The sequence below is a fragment of the Pseudophryne corroboree genome, chromosome 2 (assembly GCF_028390025.1).
Source record: "Pseudophryne corroboree isolate aPseCor3 chromosome 2, aPseCor3.hap2, whole genome shotgun sequence".
In the NCBI taxonomy this organism is placed as follows: Eukaryota; Metazoa; Chordata; class Amphibia; order Anura; family Myobatrachidae; genus Pseudophryne; species Pseudophryne corroboree.
In genome coordinates this window covers 619,292,309-619,316,112 of record NC_086445.1, presented here as the reverse complement: position 1 = coordinate 619,316,112, position 23,804 = coordinate 619,292,309, and positions in this window count along the sequence as shown.

Genomic DNA, 23,804 nt, shown 5'->3' with positions numbered 1-23,804 from the left:
ATTCTGATTTAGATTTCGTTTTAGGTAAAAAAAAAAAAAAAAAGGTATCTCTTTTAAATTGTTAGGGATGATGTGAGCAAAATAAATTCCTTATTGGAGAAAAACTAGAAGAAAAACCTTGAAAAAAGTTACCTGCTAAATTATAGGGAGGCCAGTTCTAGAAAACGTTTGTGTTTTCATTGTGAAAGAGCCACTAAAGTGAAACTATGAAAAAAGTTTGTGTTTTTTTCCTTTAAATACAAAATAGTCTGTAATTTTCTCTTGGAGCAAAACAGCTCTGCTTAAACAAAGTTTTCAAGAATTCTCAAAAATTAAACCTTAAAATTAAAATACTTATTTTTCAAATTAAACATGGCATGGTGTACTGTAATGTCTGTAAGTCAAGTGTTTTTCAAACACAAGGTGTTTATAATGAAAGTTCAACTATTCCAAGCAGCCATACGCGCACGCAGGGGGGGTTTCCGAGTACCTGGAAACCCCCCCTGCCCGCCGATTTATCGGCGCAGCTGACTGATATATATATTTATTTTTAATGGGGGAGATCATGCTGATATAATGACGCCCAAGTTTGGCAGCTGTGCGGGATGCTGGCCGAACTCAGACGTTTTTTTAAAAGGAGCAATCACTTACAAGGCGCAACCATGCGTTGTAAGTGATTACCCCTTTAAAAAAAGTCAGAGTCTAGCTAGCATCCCGCACTGCCGCCCAACTTGGGCATCATTACGTATGGCCCCATGCCTCTCTCCCTCTCTCTCTCCATGCGCCTCTCTCTCTCCCAATGCTCCTATCCCCTTCTCTCTCCCCTTGCCCCCCTCTCTCTGCCTCCCAATGCTTCTCTCGCTCTCTTCACATGCCTCTCTATATATCTATCTGGAAACCCCCCCTAAAAATCCTGCGTTTGCCCCTGCAAGCAGCGTACAGCAAAAACTGTCGCTAAATTTTCAGTATGCTTTAATGAGGCCATGGGAAGGAAGTTCAATGCAAAAAAAAAAAATTCTATCTCTCTATATTTTATTCAGACCATTACAGAGTCGCTTTGGGTGTATTCAATTAAAACGTTTTTTAATATGTTGACCACCATTATTTGCTAGCATCTGAAATCTCAGAATAGCATGTTCAACTGTTGAGTGCAAGGTCTCTCTGGGAAATGTTTAGCACATGACATGATAAACTTTCTTTAAGATCTGCCAAAGTTGCCATGTTGTCACACTAGACAACCCCCACAGCCCAAAATCTCCAAAAATGTTTTCCATAATTTTCCTTTCCATGCCTCATTAAAACTTACTGAAAATTTGGTGACATTCCGATAAATAGTTTTTGCTGTAGTGTTGGAATAGGTGAACTTCAATTATAGACACCCTGTATAAATCTCAATAGTATCATCCAAATGTAATTCTTTCATTATTGATTATTATTGCAATACTTTTAAAAATTAAAGTATAATACATATTATGGGGGCAAGTCAATTGTTTTTTGTGCACCACTATGTAATGGGCACCCAATGGAGCTATTCAATTATTTTGGGGCACCTGTTACTTAACATGCATCTTGCAACCAAAAGCACTGGGTTTAGCCACATAAAGTGGCTAAATCCATCTAAAGTACTGGTTAGAGTGTCTAAACTGACATTTGTGTGTTGAAAACACTAACTTTTTCTGATTTTTGTTTGCCACCTCAGAAGAGTTAGTGTCGGCAGCCAGAAACAATTGAATTGCTCAGTCAGGTACCCGTTACATACTGCTGTGCAAAAGACAATTGAATCTTCTCCTTTGACTGCTTGATAAAATGTTTAAAGTATAGAGATAATGTACGTATTACAAATGTCATTCAATAAAAAGGTGGCAAGTTTAATTACTGTATTCCAGTTTGGTTTGAACCAACCATCATTGCTGGACACTTTAGTTTAATAATTTGCTATAGTAAAAAAGATTGCTATAATAAAAGATACAAAATAAAATTATATAATAATAATAATAATAATAATAATAATAATAATGATAATAATAATAATATTTATCTGGTTGACTGCCAAGTCTGTGGATAGTGCTTCTTTGTAACCATGTGACCCTAGTGTGATTTTGACTGTTTCCATAAAAGTAAATTTATCTATAATGCACTACTATGGACAATATAAATCATACAAATAGTGGATGAGTGAGTTGCATATCCCAAATAAATGTAGATTCAGATTAAAAACTCTTATAACATGAATGGTTGATATACTGTATCTACTTATGTGAAAGCTTTTCTAAAGAGCATTTCCACTGAAAGTGCTGGATGTACTGGATGCACTGAAAAAATGTATACACACACACACACACACACACACACACACACACACACACACACACATACTGTATTATGCACATATATAATATTTACACACATAGACACACACACTCCAATTTATTAGCTATATCTGTACACCATAATGAAGTCAATCATGCAGTCATGGTCAAAAAATTCAAATGTGATCTACAGTAAGTGACTTTGATCATGAAATGATTGTTAGTGCCAGACAGAGAGGCTTAAGTATATCAGAAACTGCTGATATCAAGGATTTTTAGACATAAAAGTTTCTAGAATTTACAGGAGTTATGTAGGTGAAAAAAACATCCTTGATCAAAACTCACCAAATTTCCAGCAGTATATACTACTGCACCTTTGTATAGTGCTCACATGAACCCTCTGGTTCATATGTGTGTAAATCTGGCTCTTATACTAGCCAGTGCCTCCCCAGTCATATACCTGACAGCATGTCACTGCATTGCTGCAATGACTACACACAGCAGTCTACGACTATTCACTCCCGCAATTAGCTAATGCACTGCTATGTGCCACGGGCATGAATATATGCATATGCCCGCATATGAGCACAGGACCCGCGAGGTGCGAATAGCCACAGCCAGGATAAGCCTGGTTACATCTATAGTCCATAACAAGAATACAGTATGCATTCAGTGTACACTAATTGCCTCTATAGTGACAAGGGGTGAGATGCAGTAAGCATTGCATTTTGCTTGTGATGCATCCTGCCACTCATCGGAAGCATAGCAGCATTTAGTAATGCTCTATGATTGGGGAAAAAATCACAGATAACAGCTCTATCAATAAGAGCTGTCTTTTGCAATGATAGGACTTTTGTGCAGTGTTAATTTTCAATTTAGTTTTAGTCTTAGTCACTTACTTACAATTGGGTAGATTTAGTCACATTTTAGTCTTTTCCGTTTGCTTTGTTTTAGTCATAATGTAGTCAGCTGATCTCAGTTTATATTTTAGTTTAATTAAGTCAATGCTTTAGTCATAACTTTTGCGGTTTAATTATACTGTAGTGTATTTTGCTGAAGAACGTTTGTCTAAAATTCCCATGAGATGTTTGCACACCTTTAACTATGTGTTTAGTAATTTAGGCTCAGTAAGCTGAGATTGTATTACATACAGAGTCTGACTTACCATAACTCCCATATAAAAATGATTGCCTTAAGTTTGTTAGAACAAATGAGTGCAATACACAATCATATTTCCTTCACAGCAAGTCATATTTATTTTCTGCAAATATCTAGCATAATTGTTCTTTAAAAATGTAAAACCTTACTTATGTTCACTTCACATAATAGAAAAAGTAGTCATGTACAAACAGCCAAATTGCTGAAACCACAAACTAGCCTTCATGCAGTTGTACATAAAGTTTTGCTAAACTGTGTGATTTTCCTGACCTACACAATGAGTTGATAACGTAATACTGTACAGTTTACTTAGTTCTGTTCAGTAGTTTCAAGAAGGCACCTCCCTGTTCTGTCTCCAAGAAAGATGACCCTTGTTCCTCCTGTTGCGATGGGCCCTTGTCAGGTGCCCTGTAACACCTGATTGGAAAAATCCTGTGATGCAGGCATTGCAACTTGTTGCAAGTAACTCTAGGGCCAGAGAGGCTTGCTAAAACTGTCTAAAAACGACAGTATTAAAAAAAATATATAATAAATTACAAAAATGCAAACTGGCTGATTGATTACAGCGCTACTACTAGTAAGTACAAACAAGCCTTAAGAGGCATACTATATAGCTAAATTGTATAATTGTTATTACTTACAGTTGACATAATACCAAGTTTACTTAACTCTGTTTAACTCAGAAAGGCACTTCTCTCCAAGATTACTTTTGCCCTGTTGTGACATGCCCTTGTCAGAGTCACTGTAACACTAAACACCAGCTCAGCAAAAGCCTGTGCATTGCAAGTACTGTAAATCTAGAACCAGAGTCTTCAAACTCACATATGTCACTTAGTTCTGTTCCAACCAAAAGTCCATCCCACAATCAAAATCTGAGATCTTCTGAGATGAAAGCTTCTCTTTGTATTTCCTCATCTCTTGTGAGCACTAGCTTTGGCTAGTTTTGACATTGAAGATACAGACTTGGTGGACAAAAAGCTAAATTGCGGTTATTTTACTCTTGAGGACACCTCTACAACATTATTCTTCATTGATGCATCCTCATAACCATTATCTTTATTCAACTCATCCTCCCCCTGTGTTATGGATGAGGATGCACTGAGGAAGACAAATATTTCTGCTTTTTCCAAAAGTTTATGGATTCCATCATCTGTGTTTTCAATGAGTGCACCTCCAGCAACTGTTGGGTCAAGAAAACAAGCAGCAACTACAAGTGGAGAGAACTTTGCCTCATTAAGAAATATGAAGCAGCTGAAGGTTAACTTTCATTTTGTCAGCCAGTCCATGCAGGACTCTGTGAGCTGATACAAGAAAGAACTAGGAGAGGTAAGTAATCAAGTCCAGTATGGCTTGCACAATCAAAGATAGATACATTGTGTCACTTTGAAGTGTTATTGTAGAGTCAGCAAAGGGCAGCAAGAGATCTCAGATAGCAGTTAACTTCATCCACTCACTTGGCAAGAGACAATCCCAACCCATCTCATCTACAACTTGGACCACAGAATTCTCTACCTGTAGAAGGTGCAAAACCATGTGAAATGTGCTGGACTATCAAGTCACACAATCTTTAATTAAAGTACTGTAAGTCCACAGAGCTGGCAAAGTTTCTCCATTGCAACTGAAGACCTGCAAAACTGCTTTCACCTTTCACAAGACATGTACAGCAGAGACTTCTATGTGGATCATGTTGACGACCAACTGTAATGTGTGAACAAAACAGGGTGCCTGCTAGAGATGTGCACTTGAAATTTTTTGGGTTTTGTGTTTTGGTTTTGGGTTCGGTTCCGCGGCCGTGTTTTGGGTTCGACCGCGTTTTGGCAAAACCTCACCGAATTTTTTTTGTCGGATTCGGGTGTGTTTTGGATTCGGGTGTTTTATTCAAAAAACCCTAAAAAACAGCTTAAATCATAGAATTTGGGGGTCATTTTGATCCCAAAGTATTATTAACCTTAAAAACCATAATTTCCACTCATTTTCAGTCTATTCTGAACACCTCACACCTCACAATATTATTTTTAGTCCTAAAATTTGCACCGAGGTCGCTGGATGACTAAGCTAAGCGACCCTAGTGGCCGACACAAACACCTGGCCCATCTAGGAGTGGCACTGCAGTGTCACGCAGGATGGCCCTTCCAAAAAACACTCCCCAAACAGCACATGACGCAAAGAAAAAAAGAGGCGCAATGAGGTAGCTGTGTGAGTAAGCTAAGCGACCCTAGTGGCCGACACAAACACCTGGCCCATCTAGGAGTGGCACTGCAGTGTCACGCAGGATGGCCCTTCCAAAAAACACTCCCCAAACAGCACATGACGCAAAGAAAAAAAGAGGCGCAATGAGGTAGCTGTGTGAGTAAGCTAAGCGACCCTAGTGGCCGACACAAACACCTGGCCCATCTAGGAGTGGCACTGCAGTGTCACGCAGGATGGCCCTTCCAAAAAACACTCCCCAAACAGCACATGACGCAAAGAAAAAAAGAGGCGCAATGAGGTAGCTGTGTGAGTAAGCTAAGCGACCCTAGTGGCCGACACAAACAACTGGCCCATCTAGGAGTGGCACTGCAGTGTCACGCAGGATGGCCCTTCCAAAAAACACTCCCCAAACAGCACATGACGCAAAGAAAAAAAGAGGCGCAATGAGGTAGCTGTGTGAGTAAGCTAAGCGACCCTAGTGGCCGACCCAAACACCTAGCCCACCTAGGAGTGGCACTGCAGTGTCACGCAGGATGGCCCTTCCAAAAAACACTCCCCAAACAGCACATGACGCAAAGAAAAAAAGAGGCGCAATGAGGTAGCTGTGTGAGTAAGCTAAGCGACCCTAGTGGCCGACACAAACACCTGGCCCATCTAGGAGTGGCACTGCAGTGTCACGCAGGATGGCCCTTCTAAAAAACACTCCCCAAACAGCACATGACGCAAAGAAAAAAAGAGGCGCAATGAGGTAGCTGTGTGAGTAAGATAAGCGACCCTAGTGGCCGACACAAACACCTAGCCCATCTAGGAGTGGCACTGCAGTGTCACGCAGGATGGCCCTTCCAAAAAACACTCCCCAAACAGCACATGACGCAAAGAAAAAAAGAGGCGCAATGAGGTAGCTGTGTGAGTAAGCTAAGCGACCATAATGGCCGACACAAACACCTGGCCCATCTAGGAGTGGCACTGCAGTGTCACGCAGGATGGCCCTTCCAAAAAACACTCCCCAAACAGCACATGACGCAAAGAAAAAAAGAGGCGCAATGAGGTAGCTGTGTGAGTAAGCTAAGCGACCCTAGTGGCCGACACAAACACCTGGCCCATCTAGGAGTGGCACTGCAGTGTCACGCAGGATGGCCCTTCCAAAAAACACTCCCCAAACAGCACATGACGCAAAGAAAAAAAGAGGCGCAATGAGGTAGCTGTGTGAGTAAGCTAAGCGACCCTAGTGGCCGACACAAACACCTGGCCCATCTAGGAGTGGCACTGCAGTGTCACGCAGGATGGCCCTTCCAAAAAACACTCCCCAAACAGCACATGACGCAAAGAAAAAAAGAGGCGCAATGAGGTAGCTGTGTGAGTAAGCTAAGCGACCCTAGTGGCCGACACAAACACCTGGCCCATCTAGGAGTGTCACTGCAGTGTCACGCAGGATGGCCCTTCCAAAAAACACTCCCCAAACAGCACATGATGCAAAGAAAAAAAGAGGCGCAATGAGGTAGCTGTGTGAGTAAGATAAGCGACCCTAGTGGCCGACACAAACACCTGGCCCATCTAGGAGTGGCACTGCAGTGTCACGCAGGATGGCCCTTCCAAAAAACACTCCCCAAACAGCACATGACGCAAAGAAAAAAAGAGGCGCAATGAGGTAGCTGTGTGAGTAAGCTAAGCGACAATAGTGGCCGACACAAACACCTGGCCCATCTAGGAGTGGCACTGCAGTGTCACGCAGGATGGCCCTTCCAAAAAACACTCCCCAAACAGCACATGACGCAAAGAAAAAAAGTGGCGCAATGAGGTAGCTGTGTGAGTAAGAGAAGCGACCCTAGTGGCCGACACAAACACCTGGCCCATCTAGGAGTGGCACTGCAGTGTCACGCAGGATGGCCCTTCCAAAAAACACTCCCCAAACAGCACATGACGCAAAGAAAAAAAGAGGCGCAATGAGGTAGCTGTGTGAGTAAGCTAAGCGACCCTAGTGGCCGACACAAACACCTGGCCCATCTAGGAGTGGCACTGCAGTGTCACGCAGGATGGCCCTTCCAAAAAACACTCCCCAAACAGCACATGACGCAAAGAAAAAAAGAGGCGCAATGAGGTAGCTGTGTGAGTAAGCTAAGCGACCCTAGTGGCCGACACAAACACCTGGCCCATCTAGGAGTGGCACTGCAGTGTCACGCAGGATGGCCCTTCCAAAAAACACTCCCCAAACAGCACATGACGCAAAGAAAAAAAGAGGCGCAATGAGGTAGCTGTGTGAGTAAGATAAGCGACCCTAGTGGCCGACACAAACACCTGGCCCATCTAGGAGTGGCACTGCAGTGTCACGCAGGATGGCCCTTCCAAAAAACACTCCCCAAACAGCACATGACGCAAAGAAAAAAAGAGGCGCAATGAGGTAGCTGTGTGAGTAAGCTAAGCGACCCTAGTGGCCGACACAAACACCTGGCCCATCTAGGAGTGGCACTGCAGTGTCACGCAGGATGGCCCTTCCAAAAAACACTCCCCAAACAGCACATGACGCAAAGAAAAAAAGAGGCGCAATGAGGTAGCTGTGTGAGAAAGATAAGCGACCCTAGTGGCCGACACAAACACCTGGCCCATCTAGGAGTGGCACTGCAGTGTCACGCAGGATGGCCCTTCCAAAAAACACTCCCCAAACAGCACATGACGCAAAGAAAAAAAGAGGCGCAATGAGGTAGCTGTGTGAGTAAGCTAAGCGACCATAATGGCCGACACAAACACCTGGCCCATCTAGGAGTGGCACTGCAGTGTCACGCAGGATGGCCCTTCCAAAAAACACTCCCCAAACAGCACATGACGCAAAGAAAAAAAGAGGCGCAATGAGGTAGCTGTGTGAGTAAGCTAAGCGACCCTAGTGGCCGACACAAACACCTGGCCCATCTAGGAGTGGCACTGCAGTGTCACGCAGGATGGCCCTTCCAAAAAACACTCCCCAAACAGCACATGACGCAAAGAAAAAAAGAGGCGCAATGAGGTAGCTGTGTGAGTAAGCTAAGCGACCATAATGGCCGACACAAACACCTGGCCCATCTAGGAGTGGCACTGCAGTGTCACGCAGGATGGCCCTTCCAAAAAACACTCCCCAAACAGCACATGACGCAAAGAAAAAAAGAGGCGCAATGAGGTAGCTGTGTGAGTAAGCTAAGCGACCCTAGTGGCCGACACAAACACCTGGCCCATCTAGGAGTGGCACTGCAGTGTCACGCAGGATGGCCCTTCCAAAAAACACTCCCCAAACAGCACATGACGCAAAGAAAAAAAGAGGCGCAATGAGGTAGCTGTGTGAGTAAGCTAAGCGACCCTAGTGGCCGACACAAACACCTGGCCCATCTAGGAGTGGCACTGCAGTGTCACGCAGGATGGCCCTTCCAAAAAACACTCCCCAAACAGCACATGACGCAAAGAAAAAAAGAGGCGCAATGAGGTAGCTGTGTGAGTAAGCTAAGCGACCCTAGTGGCCGACACAAACACCTGGCCCATCTAGGAGTGGCACTGCAGTGTCACGCAGGATGGCCCTTCCAAAAAACACTCCCCAAACAGCACATGATGCAAAGAAAAAAAGAGGCGCAATGAGGTAGCTGTGTGAGTAAGATAAGCGACCCTAGTGGCCGACACAAACACCTGGCCCATCTAGGAGTGGCACTGCAGTGTCACGCAGGATGGCCCTTCCAAAAAACACTCCCCAAACAGCACATGATGCAAAGAAAAAAAGAGGCGCAATGAGGTAGCTGTGTGAGTAAGCTAAGCGACCCTAGTGGCCGACACAAACACCTGGCCCATCTAGGAGTGGCACTGCAGTGTCACGCAGGATGGCCCTTCCAAAAAACACTCCCCAAACAGCACATGACGCAAAGAAAAAAAGAGGCGCAATGAGGTAGCTGTGTGAGTAAGATAAGCGACCCTAGTGGCCGACACAAACACCTGGCCCATCTAGGAGTGGCACTGCAGTGTCACGCAGGATGGCCCTTCCAAAAAACACTCCCCAAACAGCACATGACGCAAAGAAAAAAAGAGGCGCAATGAGGTAACTGTGTGAGTAAGCTAAGCGACCCTAGTGGCCGACACAAACACCTGGCCCATCTAGGAGTGGCACTGCAGTGTCACGCAGGATGGCCCTTCCAAAAAACACTCCCCAAACAGCACATGACGCAAAGAAAAAAAGAGGCGCAATGAGGTAGCTGTGTGAGTAAGCTAAGCGACCCTAGTGGCCGACACAAACACCTGGCCCATCTAGGAGTGGCACTGCAGTGTCACGCAGGATGGCCCTTCCAAAAAACACTCCCCAAACAGCACATGACGCAAAGAAAAAAAGAGGCGCAATGAGGTAGCTGTGTGAGTAAGCTAAGCGACCCTAGTGGCCGACACAAACACCTGGCCCATCTAGGAGTGGCACTGCAGTGTCACGCAGGATGGCCCTTCCAAAAAACACTCCCCAAACAGCACATGACGCAAAGAAAAAAAGAGGCGCAATGAGGTAGCTGTGTGAGTAAGCTAAGCGACCCTAGTGGCCGACACAAACACCTGGCCCATCTAGGAGTGGCACTGCAGTGTCACGCAGGATGGCCCTTCCAAAAAACACTCCCCAAACAGCACATGATGCAAAGAAAAAAAGAGGCGCAATGAGGTAGCTGTGTGAGTAAGATAAGCGACCCTAGTGGCCGACACAAACACCTGGCCCATCTAGGAGTGGCACTGCAGTGTCACGCAGGATGGCCCTTCCAAAAAACACTCCCCAAACAGCACATGACGCAAAGAAAAAAAGAGGCGCAATGAGGTAGCTGTGTGAGTAAGCTAAGCGACCCTAGTGGCCGACACAAACACCTGGCCCATCTAGGAGTGGCACTGCAGTGTCACGCAGGATGGCCCTTCCAAAAAACACTCCCCAAACAGCACATGACGCAAAGAAAAAGAGAGGCGCAATGAGGTAGCTGTGTGAGTAAAATAAGCGACCCTAGTGGCCGACACAAACACCTGGCCCATCTAGGAGTGGCACTGCAGTGTCACGCAGGATGGCCCTTCCAAAAAACACTCCCCAAACAGCACATGACGCAAAGAAAAAAAGAGGCGCAATGAGGTAGCTGTGTGAGTAAGCTAAGCGACCCTAGTGGCCGACACAAACACCTGGCCCGTCTAGGAGTGGCACTGCAGTGTCACGCAGGATGGCCCTTCCAAAAAACACTCCCCAAACAGCACATGACGCAAAGAAAAAAAGAGGCGCAATGAGGTAGCTGTGTGAGTAAGCTAAGCGACCCTAGTGGCCGACACAAACACCTGGCCCATCTAGGAGTGGCACTGCAGTGTCACGCAGGATGGCCCTTCCAAAAAACACTCCCCAAACAGCACATGACGCAAAGAAAAAAAGAGGCGCAATGAGGTAGCTGTGTGAGTAAGATAAGCGACCCTAGTGGCCGACACAAACACCTGGCCCATCTAGGAGTGGCACTGCAGTGTCACGCAGGATGGCCCTTCAAAAAAATACTCCCCAAACAGCACATGACGCAAAGAAAAATGAAAGAAAAAAGAGGTGCAAGATGGAATTGTCCTTGGGCCCTCCCACCCACCCTTATGTTGTATAAACAGGACATGCACACTTTAACCAACCCATCATTTCAGTGACAGGGTCTGCCACACGACTGTGACTGAAATGACGGGTTGGTTTGGACCCCCACCAAAAAAGAAGCAATTAATCTCTCCTTGCACAAACTGGCTCTACAGAGGCAAGATGTCCACCTCATCATCATCCTCCGATATATCACCGTGTACATCCCCCTCCTCACAGATTATCAATTCGTCCCCACTGGAATCCACCATCTCAGCTCCCTGTGTACTTTGTGGAGGCAATTGCTGCTGGTCAATGTCTCCACGGAGGAATTGATTATAATTCATTTTAATGAACATCATCTTCTCCACATTTTCTGGAAGTAACCTCGTACGCCGATTGCTGACAAGGTGAGCGGCGGCACTAAACACTCTTTCGGAGTACACACTTGTGGGAGGGCAACTTAGGTAGAATAAAGCCAGTTTGTGCAAGGGACTCCAAATTGCCTCTTTTTCCTGCCAGTATAAGTACGGACTGTCTGACGTGCCTACTTGGATGCGGTCACTCATATAATCCTCCACCATTCTTTCAATGGGGAGAGAATCATATGCAGTGCCAGTAGACGACATGTCCGACTCCGTAATCGTTGTCAGGTCCTTCAGTCCGGACCAGATGTCAGCATCAGCAGTTGCTCCAGACTGCCCTGCATCACCGCCAGCGGGTGGGCTCGGAATTCTGAGCCTTTTCCTCGCACCCCCAGTTGCGGGAGAATGTGAAGGAGGAGATGTTGACAGGTCGCGTTCCGCTTGACTTGACAATTTTCTCACCAGCAGGGCTTTGAACCCCAGAAGACTTGTGTGTGCCGGAAAGAGAGATCCAAGGTAGGTTTTAAATCTAGGATCGAGCACGGTGGCCAAAATGTAGTGCTCTGATTTCAACAGATTGACCACCCGTGAATCCTGGTTAAGCGAATGAAGGGCTCCATCCACAAGTCCCACATGCCTAGCGGAATCGCTCGGTGTTAGCTCCTCCTTCAATGTCTCCAGCTTCTTCTGCAAAAGCCTGATGAGGGGAATGACCTGACTCAGGCTGGCAGTGTCTGAACTGACTTCACGTGTGGCAAGTTCAAAGGGCAGCAGAACCTTGCACAACGTTGAAATCATTCTCCACTGCGCTTGAGACAGGTGCATTCCACCTCCTATATCGTGCTCAATTTTATAGGCTTGAATGGCCTTTTGCTGCTCCTCCAACCTCTGAAGCATATATAGGGTTGAATTCCACCTCGTTACCACTTCTTGCTTCAGATGATGGCAGGGCAGGTTCTGGCGTTTTTGGTGTTGCTCCAGTCTTCTGTACGTGGTGCCTGTACGCCGAAAGTGTCCCGCAATTCTTCTGGCCACCGACAGCATCTCTTGCACGCCCCTCTCGTTTTTTAAATAATTCTGCACCACCAAATTCAAGGTATGTGCAAAACATGGGACGTGCTGGAATTTGCCCATATTTAATGCACACACAATATTGCTGGCGTTGTCCGATGCCACAAATCCACAGGAGAGTCCAATTGGGGTAAGCCATTCCGCGATGATCTTCCTCAGTTGCCGTAAGAGGTTTTCAGCTGTGTGCGTATTCTGGAAACCGGTGATACAAAGCGTAGCCTGCCTAGGAAAGAGTTGGCGTTTGCGAGATGCTGCTACTGGTGCCGCCGCTGCTGTTTTTGCGGCGGGAGTCCATACATCTACCCAGTGGGCTGTCACAGTCATATAGTCCTGACCCTGCCCTGCTCCACTTGTCCACATGTCCGTGGTTAAGTGGACATTGGGTACAACTGCATTTTTTAGGACACTGGTGAGTCTTTTTCTGACGTCCGTGTACATTCTCAGTATCGCCTGCCTAGAGAAGTGGAACCTAGATGGTATTTGGTAACGGGGGCACACTACCTCAAGAAATTGTCTAGTTCCCTGTGAACTAACGGCGGATACCGGACGCACGTCTAACACCAACATAGTTGTCAAGGCCTCAGTTATCCGCTTTGCAACAGGATGACTGCTGTGATATTTCATCTTCCTCGCAAAGGACTGTTGGACAGTCAATTGCTTACTGGAAGTAGTACAAGTGGGCTTACGACTTCCCCTCTGGGATGACCATCGACTCCCAGCAGCAACAACAGCAGCGCCAGCAGCAGTAGGCGTTACACGCAAGGATGCATCGGAGGAATCCCAGGCAGGAGAGGACTCGTCAGAATTGCCAGTGACATGGCCTGTAGGACTATTGGCATTACTGGGGAAGGAGGAAATTGACACTGAGGGAGTTGGTGGGGTGGTTTGCGTGAGCTTGATTACAAGAGGAAGGGATTTACTGGTCAGTGGACTGCTTCCGCTGTCGCCCAAAGTTTTTGAACTTGTCACTGACTTATTATGAATGCGCTGCAGGTGACGTATAAGGGAGGATGTTCCGAGGTGGTTAACGTCCTTACCCCTACTTATTACAGCTTGACAAAGGCAACACACGGCTTGACACCTGTTGTCCGCATTTCTGTTGAAATACTTCCACACCGAAGAGCTGATTTTTTTGGTATTTTCACCAGGCATGTCAATGGCCATATTCCTCCCACGGACAACAGGTGTCTCCCCGGGTGCCTGACTTAAACAAACCACCTCACCATCAGAATCCTCCTGGTCAATTTCCTCCCCAGCGCCAGCAACACCCATATCCTCCTCATCCTGGTGTACTTCAACACTGACATCTTCAATCTGACTATCAGGAACTGGACTGCGGGTGCTCCTTCCAGCACTTGCAGGGGGCGTGCAAATGGTGGAAGGCGCATGCTCTTCACGTCCAGTGTTGGGAAGGTCAGGCATCGCAACCGACACAATTGGTCTCTCCTTGTGGATTTGGGATTTCGAAGAACGCACAGTTCTTTGCTGTGCTTTTGCCAGCTTGAGTCTTTTCATTTTTCTAGCGAGAGGCTGAGTGCTTCCATCCTCATGTGAAGCGGAACCACTAGCCATGAACATAGGCCAGGGCCTCAGCCGTTCCTTGCCACTCCGTGTGGTAAATGGCATATTGGCAAGTTTACGCTTCTCCTCCGACAATTTTATTTTAGATTTTTGAGTCCTGTTTTTTACTGATATTTGGTGTTTTGGATTTTACATGCTCTGTACTATGACATTGGGCATCGGCCTTGGCAGACGACGTTGCTGGCATTTCATCGTCTCGGCCATGACTAGTGGCAGCAGCTTCAGCACGAGGTGGAAGTCGATCTTGATCTTTCCCTATTTTTGGAACCTCAACATTTTTGTTCTCCATATTTTAATAGGCACATCTAAAAGGCACCTCAGGTAAACAATGGAGATGGATGGATACTAGTATACTTATGGATGACGAGCGACTGCCGACACAGAGGTAGCTACAGTCGTGGACTACCGTACTGTGTCTGCTGCTAATATAGACTGGATGATAATGAGATAAAATTAAAATATATATATATATCACACTAGTACTGCAGCCGGACAGGTATATATTATGTAATGACGGACCTGCTGGACACTGTCTGTCAGCACTGCAGACTCCTAAAGTAAGCTACTAGTATCAAGAAGATATAAAAAAAAAAAAACACGGGTAGGTGGTATACAATTATGGATGGACGAGCGACTGCCGACACAGAGGTAGCTACAGCCGTGGACTACCGTACTGTGTCTGCTGCTAATATAGACTGGATGATAATGAGATAAAATTAAAATATATATATATATATTATATATCACACTAGTACTGCAGCCAGACAGGTATATATTATGTAACCTGCTGGACACTGTCTGTCAGACTCAGCACTGCAGACTCCTAAAGTAAGCTACTAGTATCAAGAAGATAGAAGAAAAAAAAAACACGGGTAGGTGGTATACAATTATGGATGGACGAGCGACTGCCGACACAGAGGTAGCTACAGCCGTGGACTACCGTACTGTGTCTGCTGCTAATATAGACTGGATGATAATGAGAAAAAATTAAAATATATATATATATATCACACTAGTACTGCAGCCGGACAGGTATATATTATGTAATGACGGACCTGCTGGACACTGTCAGCACTGCAGACTCCTAAAGTAAGCTACTAGTATCAAGAAGATAGAAAAAAAAAAACCACGGGTAGGTGGTATACAATTATGGATGGACGAGCGACTGCCGACACAGAGGTAGCTACAGCCGTGGACTACCGTACTGTGTCTGCTGCTAATATAGACTGGATGATAATGAGATAAAATTAAAATATATATATATATCACACTAGTACTGCAGCCGGACAGGTATATATTATGTAATGACGGACCTGCTAGACACTGTCTGTCAGCACTGCAGACTCCTAAAGTAAGCTACTAGTATCAAGAAGATAGAAAAAAAAAAACACGGGTAGGTGGTATACAATTATGGATGGACGAGCGACTGCCGACACAGAGGTAGCTACAGCCGTGGACTACCGTACTGTGTCTGCTGCTAATATAGACTGGATGATAATGAGATAAAATTAAAATATATATATATCACACTAGTACTGCTGCTTGACAGGTATATATTATGTAATGACGGACCTGCTGGACACTGTCTGTCAGCACTGCAGACTCCTAAAGTAAGCTACTAGTATCAAGAAGATAGAAAAAAAAAAAAAACACGGGTAGGTGGTACACAATTATGGATGGACGAGCGACTGCCGACACAAAGGTAGCTACAGCCGTGGACTACCGTACTGTGTCTGCTGCTAATATAGACTGGATGATAATGAGATAAAATTAAAATATATATATATTATATATCACACTAGTACTGCAGCCGGACAGGTATATATTATGTAATGACAGACCTGCTGGACACTGTCTGTCAGACTCAGCACTGCAGACTCCTAAAGTAAGCTACTAGTATCAAGAAGATAGAAAAAAAAAACACGGGTAGGTGGTATACAATTATGGATGGACGAGCGACTGCCGACACAGAGGTAGCTACAGCCGTGGACTACCATACTGTGTCTGCTGCTAATATAGACTGGATGATAATGAGATAAAATTAAAATATATATATATTATATATCACACTAGTACTGCAGCCGGACAGGTATATATTATGTAATGACGGACCTGCTGGACACTGTCTGTCAGACTCAGCACTGCAGACTCCTAAAGTAAGCTACTAGTATCAAGAAGATAGAAAAAAAAAACCACGGGTAGGTGGTATACAATTATGGATGGACGAGCGACTGCCGACACAGAGGTAGCTACAGCTGTGGACTACCGTACTGTGTCTGCTGCTAATATAGACTGGATGATAATGAGATAAAATTAATATATATATATATATATCACACTAGTACTGCAGCCGGACAGGTATATATATATTATGTAATGACGGACCTGCTGGACACTGTCTGCAGAATGCGTTTATAAAAACACCACACGACGAGTGTTTAACTTTTTCAGGCAGACAATCACAATATACTGGTGGTCAGCAGACAATCACAATACTTGTGGTCAGTGGTCACTGGTCAGTCACACTGGCAGTGGCACTCTGGCAGCAAAAGTGTGCACTGTACTTAAAATATGTACTCCTGCTATAACTGCTCCCCAGTCTCCCCCACAATTAAGCTGTGTGAGCAGTGAGCACTCAGCACAGTCAGATAATGATATACAGTATTACATATGATGCAGCACACTGGGCTGAGCACAGATATGGTATGTGACTGTGTCACACTGTGTATCGTTTTTTTTCAGGCAGAGAACGGATTAATTAAACTGGTGGTCACTGGTCACACTATCAGCAGCAAGTAGTACTCCTCCTAATAATATGCTCCCCAAAATTTGTGTCTCTCTCTAGTACTCTAGTCAAACGGAGAGGACGCCAGCCACGTCCTCTCCCTATCAATCTCAATGCACGTGTGAAAATGGCGGCGACGCGCGGCTCCTTATATAGAATCCGAGTCTCGCGATAGAATACGAGCCTCGCGAGAATCCGACAGCGGGATGATGACGTTCGGGCGCGCTAGGGTTAACCGAGCAAGGCGGGAAGATCCGAGTCGCTCGGCCCCGTGTAAAAAAACCTGAAGTTCGGGCGGGTTCGGATTCCGAGAAACCGAACCCGCTCATCTCTAGTGCCTGCTCCATAATGACTCCATACCTTAGAAACAGAGGACAAACAAAGGACTTCATTATTTATTTTAATGAAAGTATTTTTGAAAATGTATTTTTATTTCAAGTTAAATAACTCTCATAGTATTACAGATGTGTCTACTTATACTGTGGCTGTGATGTGTTCGCATCACAGTAAAAAGGTCGCAGTGTAGCATATGCTATGTGTACACTATGCTATAAACATGCTATGCACATGCCTCCCATTCTTTCTAACTGGAGCCACACTGAATGCACATTGCAGGTCCTCTACAGAAAACTACAATATGAAGCAACCCTGTACATTTGTACCTTGCCTCCTCATTTTTATCTTCCCCCTTACTCTCCTCATCCTCTACTGATTCTGCAGATCTTTGTTCCTCTTCTACCAGGATGAATGCAGCAACCATGTTGCTCCCATTATCTGTGGGAGCAACATGATGAAATGAGCAGTATTTGGATGGGAGATCTCTTCAAGAGCAAGGTAGAAAGTACTTAGTCCCTTAGTTGTCCAAATGTCTAGATCAATCATTATTTTCTGTGCATTAGCTAGTCTTTAAATTTAATTCTTTCATGCTTATAAATGCTATCAATGAGATTGCAAATTTTGGTTTTCTTAGGGATGGTCAGTCTCCTGTAAACCACCTCCATCATGTGAATGAAGTTTTTGTCCTCCACTGTCCAGGCTGGCAGACCAGTATGCCCAGTATGACCTATCCACAAGGCTAGAGCTCTCTCTTGTCATTTGTTGTTATTTTGCATCTGGATGCCAAAGCAATTATATTCAGAAGAGTTGTAATATATGTATGTATATATATATATATATATACATATATACTCCACTGTCTGGCGGCACTCCCTGGGCTGAAATAAATTCTCCACAACGTGTATTACATCAACGTTTCAAAGTTTTACTTTGAAACGTTGATGTAATACACGTTGTGGAGAATTTATTTCAGCCCAGGGAGTGCCACCAGACAGTGGAGTGTACGTGGCTAAATGCATTAGCCGGAACAGGCACCGGGCACAGCATAGCGGAGGTAACTGCTGAGTGCCGGCTGGAGGAGAATTGGATATATATATATATATATATATATATATATATGAGTGTTCTGAACATTATATATATATATATATAGTTACATTTCATTGTCATTTATTTTAAATCATACATTTCTCAGCAGTAATACACAGGATTAGAGCCCATGACCTGTTACATGGAAGGCAGACACCTTCCTGATCAAGCTATTTTTCAAGCTGAACAGAAGGAGAAACACACAGCACTGTGATTCAGTTGGTCTGTTTTTACCAGTTGGAACTTTTTATGACATTTACTTATGGTTATTATCCCAGGAAGACCAAGCCGGCTTATTAAAGTACAGTTCTGGATTCAACCTTTTCTGAGATAACAAATCTTCGTTGAGAGTTTATCTAACTGATCATTTTTAACCATACCCCTGATGAAGTCACGAGGGGATGAAACACCTAGGGTTTGTTCTCAGATCAACTGTATAATTTGCTGTACCTTAAAAAGCAGATTTCACCTAAAGAGCTCACACCCACAAGGGTGAGGTGATAGCCTAACATTGCACCCTTTTAAAATAGGACAGGTTATACATTTACTATGTATGTAAAATGGGTATAGTATGTTATGCCGGTGCTTGGGATCCCGGTGCCCAGCATACCGGTGCCAGGATCCCGACCGCCGGCATGCAGACAGTGGGGTGAGCACAAAAGAGCGCCTTGCAAGCACGGTGGTGCTCTACACCATTGCTCCACACCATTTACTCTCCCTCCAGGGGTGTCATGGACACCCTAAGAGGGAGAAAAGTTGTCGGTATGCTGGCTGTCCGGATTCCGGCATCGGTATTGTGAGTGCCAGGATCCCAACAGCCAGCATACCGAATGCCTCCCATGCAAAATGACATGTATTATTTATATCATGTTTTAAAATTAGTACCTTGTTTTTATAGCAGGATTACATTTTCAGGTATCCAGTGTGATGTTAGTTTCCTAATTATTATATTATATTGTAACATTGAGTGACCATTTGCAAAAGGTATACAGGTTGAGTGTCTCTTATCCAAGTTTCAAAATCACACATTTTTGGGTCCCCTACTGAGATAATGACACATATACAAATATATTATATTATATATCTATATATATATATATACATAATATATTATATATGTCATTATCTCAGTAGGGGACCCAAAAATGTGGAATAATGAATTTTGGATCAAGGATTCTCAACCTGTATCATCAATCTTTAATAATATATATATGTATATATATAGGCCCTCATTCCGAGTTGTTCGCTCGCTAGCTGCTTTTAGCAGCATTGCACACGCTAGGCCGCCGCCCTCTGGGAGTGTATCTTAGTTTAGCAGAATAGCGAATGAAAGATTAGCAGAACTGCTAATAATTAATTCTTTGTAGTTTCTGAGTAGCTCCAGACCTACTCACAGATTGTGATCAGATCAGTCCGTTTAATTCCTGGTTTGACGTCACAAACACGCCCTGCGTTCGGCCAGCCATTCCCCCGTTTCTCCAGACACTCCCGCATTTTTCCCTGACACGCCTGCGTTTTTTAGCACACTCCCGGAAAACGTTCAGTTACCACCCAGAAACGCCCATTTCCTGCCAATCATTCACGATCAGCAGTGCGACTGAAAAGCGTTGCAGGATCCACAGCAAAACTGCTAAGTTTTTAGTTAAATAACTAAGCGCATGTGCCCTGCGTGCCTTGCGCATGCGCAATTTGCAACAAATCGCAGCATAGCGAAAATCGGCAACGAGCGAACAACTTGGAATAACCCGCATAGTGTTCTGAAAAAAAATTATGTATGTATGTATATATATATATATATATATATATATATGTGTGTAACAAATGGATCTGAGGGTGCTAATAGTGAAGTACTGTTCAAAATCATACAACATGTTAATCATTAGGAAATACAAAAATCAGAATTATAGATGATAGAATAAAATCTTAATTTTGTTTGCATAAAATATTTAATCACAGAATTACATAATAAAATGTACAAAGCATAGCCAAAATTTACTAAGAATTCGAGTTTGTCCGATTTGTGTTTTTTTTTTTCTAAGTCCAAATTTGGGAATTCACTAAGCACCAATCTCGGCAGTGTTTGGACTATTCGTAATGGTTTGATTAGCAAAGTTCAGAAATACGAATGAATAGACCATCGGTCAAACACGGCTGTTATTTCATACAATACGGGAATTCACTATTCATTCGTATTTGGGTGTTAGTTTCTGAGTGCTCAATAGCGGTCGTATTTTTTTGCGATTCGGTAAAAAAAGCGGCAAAAAAATAGACCTGCTTTTTTCAATCGTGTTTACATGTGTTGCATCTCAAAAATCAATCACACCTGAATACGGATGCCTATAAAAGGATGTTAGGCCCAATTCAATCCACCTACACTCAGAAATGGCAGCAGGATTGTGGACCAGTGATATTTTGTGTGCTGTGGGATTCCTCAGACTCGGATATCAGCCTGTAAGTAACCAGGGCCAACAAACTGAACATGGTCAGCAGGTTGCACAGGTTCCGCGGAGGCTGCGCAGGCCTCGTTTTTTTAGGGGGCGTTTAAACTTGAACGCATTGTCCGATGATATGGTCATACAGATGTTCCGCCTAAATTGTAACAACATTTTCCGTCTGTATGACCTTGTCAAACTGGGCCTAGACCCTGAGACAGCACGCTCTCGCTCTGTCTCAGGCCTGCACAAACTCCTGGCTGTGTTGCACTTTATGGCTATTGGCAGCTTTCAGGCTGTGTCTGGGGATGTCATAGGAATCTCACAGCCCTCATTTTCAAGAATATTAACACAGGTGATGTATACCTAACTACCGCTTCTGTTTTTTGTTTGTTTTAATTTCTCAGGGGCCAGTTCTGTTCTAAAATCTCATGTTTATTGTTCTTTCAAATATACACACAGGTGTTGGCTGTTTTGCAGCCCCACATCGATGCCTCAATCTGCTTCCCTACCCAGGAGTCTCAGTGGCATGCCGTCAGGGTAGATTTCTATGAGCTGGCTGGCATGCCCAATGTGCTTGGAGCCATAGATTGCACACACATTCAGCTGAGACCACCTAGGGGCAGGCAGCACATATATACTAATCGCCATTTCGAACACTCCACAAATGTGCAGGTGGTTTGTGATGCAAATCTCAAAATAATGAGTGTTGTTGCTGGTTACCCTGGGGGCTGCCATGACTCCTTCATCCTCAGTTAGTCATCCCTCTTTGATAAGTTTGAGGACGGACAAATGCCAGATGGATGGCTGCTGGGTATGTAATTTGATATGTGTAGGCCTGCGTATACTTTGTCCAAATACAGGGGCAGATGTATTAACCTGTAGAAGGCATAAGGAAGTGAGAAATCAGTGATATGTGCAAGATGATAAAGGCACCAGCCAATCAGCTCCAATATGTAAATGAACATTTAGGAACAGATTGTCCGCTGCCTTTATTACCTTGCACATATTACTGGTTTATCACTTCCTTATGCCTTCTACAGGTTAATACATCTGCCCCACAGTGTGTTACTTATGTGTTGCTGTATCTTAACATGAATCACGTTACTATATCTGTCTTTTAGGTGATGGAGGATATGGCTGTTTCTCTTGGCTTCTAACTCCAGTGTCCCGACCTGATACCCCTGCTGAACACAATTACAATAATGCACATAAGTCCACGCGGAATGTGATAGAAAGATGTTTTGGTGTGCTAAAATCTAGGTTTCGGTGTCTGGATAAGTCTGGTGGCCTTTTGTTGTATAGTCCCTCCAAGGTGACTCAAATTGTGTTCTGCTGCTGCTTTCTTCATAACATGTGTTTGCAACAACATCTGCCACATGTTGAGGAGGAGGAGGATGAAGAAAGCAGCCAGCAAGCAGAGGAATTAGAGACATCTGGTGATACTTGGAGTACAGATGTAGGGAGGCAGGTTAGGCAAGAGCTCATCACTCGCTATTTCTAAGGTAAGTTTGTTTTGCTTATTTCATTTGTTGTGTAATCATAAATAGATGTTGGCCCATTTTTAGTGTTAAAAACCATTACTCAGAATGTGTCTGTCTCCTTGAGACATACAAACATACCCTCGCTTTATGCAAAACAAATGTCGCATATGTCTTGCGTTTTTAAAAAAAATCTAAACAACAGATTATGAGTGGCATGCATTAAGTCTGGATAAGTGTTCGTAAACTTGCACTGATAATTTATTACAAGCACACATAATCCACATAGTAATTTATTTAGTATTTTACTTTATGATTGTGTTGGACGTCCTAATGCAAAGGTTCTCAAACTCGGCCCTCAGGACCACACATACTGCATGTTTTGCAGGTAACCCAGTAGAAGCACAGGTGTATGAATTACTCACAGACACATTTTAAAAGGTTCACAGGTGGAGCTAATTATGTCACTTGTGAGTCTGTGAGGAGACCTGCAAAACATGCACTGTGTGGGGTCCTGAGGGCTGAGTTTGAGAACCTGTGTTCTAAATAAACAGTCCTCAACATATAATATGTTAGCCTTGAGGAATACATGTGTGATGCTCCATCATATTTAAGGGACACAAAATTACTCTCATCAAAAATAATTTTTTTTGTAATGTTTGCTGCAGTAAACTTGCTGATTTGTAAGGAAATACACAATTTGCCACATATATACATTATTATCCACATTATTTGTGTTTTGGTTTAGAATTTCATTCATTATTACTCATTTTTAACTCACACAAACATGGCCTAACAATAATGACATTCATTTTGGCAATGAATTATCTCAATTCAATGACAACATATTAAAAGCTTTTTACGCAACTCAATTGTGTTATTCTTGTAATGTTGTATAGAGAAGAAAGGTAAAATAGTTAACAATCACATTGTAATTTGGATTGGCTGCAGGATATGAGAATTATTGGAATCTAGAAAGAGTGATGATTATAAAAAAAATCAAGTGGTATGGTTACTACCTGCTAACATGTATGTGCAGCTCCAACATTTCCCTCCTCCAAAAATAAACAAAGATGGTAAAGAAATAAATGTGCGTACAAATTTGATGCTGTTGTTTGTAGCACTTATAATTAATGATGTTGTATAAATTGTCAAGGAGCTAAGTGTTATATATATTTAGCCAAACATACACTTACTAACTATTTTGAATTACTTCTCAGAAATGTGTTTTGTTTTAATTTTTTTGGGTGCCTGCTTGTCCTGCCCTTTGCCAGTAGCACTGTCATGTTGTCGTGCTCTAGTGGAGCATCTTGGTGGTGATGAGACTGGCGTGATATTTTGAGTAGTCGTACCAGAACTGCTGTTTGTTTGCTGTTGGTGCATGGATCTGAGTGTTTCATTCAGGTTAGTGAGGGTGGCATTGAGTTCACGTGTAGCAGCATTTTGATTGTCTACAATTCGGAAT